This window comes from Somniosus microcephalus, chromosome 3, assembly GCF_052327205.1.
Source record: "Somniosus microcephalus isolate GS21.2 chromosome 3, FLI_Smic_1.0, whole genome shotgun sequence".
Lineage (NCBI taxonomy): Eukaryota > Metazoa > Chordata > Chondrichthyes > Squaliformes > Somniosidae > Somniosus > Somniosus microcephalus.
Window position 1 is genome coordinate 10,551,540 of NC_140989.1, and position 2,098 is coordinate 10,553,637.

Sequence of the window (2,098 nt, forward strand, 5' to 3'; positions counted from 1 at the left end):
ACCCCCTCCCCACCCCTCCCCACCCCTCCCCTCTCCCTCCCCACCCCTCCCCACCCCTCTCCCTCCCCACCCCTCCCCACCCCTCCCCACCCCTCCCCTCTCCCTCCCCACCCCTCCCCACCCCTCCCCACCCCTCCCCTCTCCCTCCCCACCCCTCCCCACCCCTCTCCACCCCTCTCCCTCCCCACCCCTCCCCCACCCCTCTCCACCCCTCTCCCTCCCCACCCCTCCCCTCTCCCTCCCATCCACCCCTCCCCACCCCTCTCCCTCCCCACCCCTCCCCACCCCTCTCCCCTCCCCACCCCACCCCTCCCCCTCCCCTCTCCCTCCCCACCCCTCCCACCCTCCCCTCTCCCTCCCCACCCCTCCCCACCCCTCTCCACCCCTCTCCCTCCCCACCCCTCCCCACCCCTCCCCACTCCTCTCCCTCCCCACCCCTCCCCACTCCCTCCCCACCCCTCTCCCTCCCCACCCCTCCCACCCCTCCCCTCTCCCTCCCCACCCCTCTCCACCCCTCTCCCTCCCCACCCCTCCCCACCCCTCTCCACCCCTCTCCCTCCCCACCCCTCCCCACCCCTCCCCTCTCCCTCCCCACCCCTCCCCACCCCACCCCTCCCCACCCCTCTCCCTCCCCACCCCTCCCACCCCTCTCCCTCCCCACCCCTCCCCACCCCCTCCCCACCCCACCCCTCCCCACCCCTCCCCACCCCTCTCCCTCCCCACCCCTCCCCACTATCACCTCCAATAACAAGTGCGGGGAGCTCATGAATCTTTGCCATTAAGATTCAGACCATCGTTCTGCTGCCTCTGTTGCTTCCATTTGTTCCCTTTTTTCACCAAGCCAAACCAACTATCAGGCTTCAGCCAGCCTAGCCTGAATCCACACCTCTCTCCATTCTCTCTCCTATCTTACCTTATGCCAGCTCTGGGCTTATCTCAACCATGCGACCTACCTCCTACTCCCTTGATCCTATTCCCACTAAGCTGCTGACACCCCCAACTTCTCTCCCTGACCCCCATGATTTTGACATTGTCAATGGTTCCCTAATTTTAAGTTTTGCCCCCCCTCCCTTTCAACACCATCATCATCCCCCCTTCCTCAAAAAAAACCACCCTTGACCCCATCTTTCCTTGCAAACTACCACCCCAATCACACTTTCCTCTCCAAAGTCTTGGATGTGTTGTCACCCTCCCAAATCTGTCCCCATCTCCCCAACAACTTCCTGTTTGAGCCCCTCCAATCAGGGCTCCACCCCTGCCACAGCACCAAGCTGGCTCTAACCAAAGTTATGAACGACATCCTCTGTGACTGTGAGCATGATTCATTATCCCTCCTGGCCCTTCTTGACCTCTCTGCATCCTTTGATACGGTGACGACACCGTCCTCTTCCAATGTCTCTCCTCCGTTGTCCAGCTCAGTGAGACCACCCTCCCTTGATTCCACTCTTAGCTGTCCAATCATAGCCAGAGAATCTCCAGCAACAACTCCTCTTCCTACCATTATCACCATGATGATCTATCCTTGGCTGCTACCTCTTCCTCATCTACCTGCTGCTCCTCGGCGATACCAATCCGCTGACATAGAGTCAGGTTCCACATGTACGCTGACCACACGCAGCTCTACCTCACCACCACCTCCCTCGATCCCGCCACTGCCCCTGTGTTGTCCAGTTCTGGATGAGCTATAATTTCCTCCAGCTAAATAAAGGACAGGACCAAAGCTGTTGTCTTTGACCCCCGGCGGCGAACTCCTTTCCCTAGCCATTGATTCCATCCCCCTCCCTGGCCACTGTCTCAGGCTGAACCAGACAGTTTGCAATCTCGGCATCCGACTTGACCCTGAGCTGAGCTCCCGACCCCATATCCTCTCCAAGACCGCCTACTTCCACCTCCGTAATATCGCCCGTCTCCACCCTGCCTCAGCCCATCTGCTGCTGTTCATATATTAGTTCTGTTAATATTAATTTTAATTGTGTGATATTAGTATTGTAAGGCATGCTGTTACTTGAGGTGTTCTCTGAAGATGAGCGAGTGACACAAATCAGACAGGGGCATGGTCCTAATCAGCTCTCATGGTCAAATAATACTGGGACTTAAC

The 2,098-nt window shown here is 59.3% G+C and overlaps 1 protein-coding gene across 1 annotated transcript in view; it reads left to right on the forward strand.

Annotated features, from left to right (window-relative positions):
* The first annotated feature begins 2,002 nt into the window (after window positions 1-2,002).
* LOC147120843 (uncharacterized) overlaps window positions 2,003-2,098 on the forward strand; it is an 11,771-nt gene continuing 11,675 nt past the window's right edge. The window contains exon 1 of the mRNA XM_085979142.1: window positions 2,003-2,098. This exon is cut by the window's right edge and continues 387 nt beyond it. The gene's annotated coding sequence lies outside the window, so the exon portion shown is untranslated.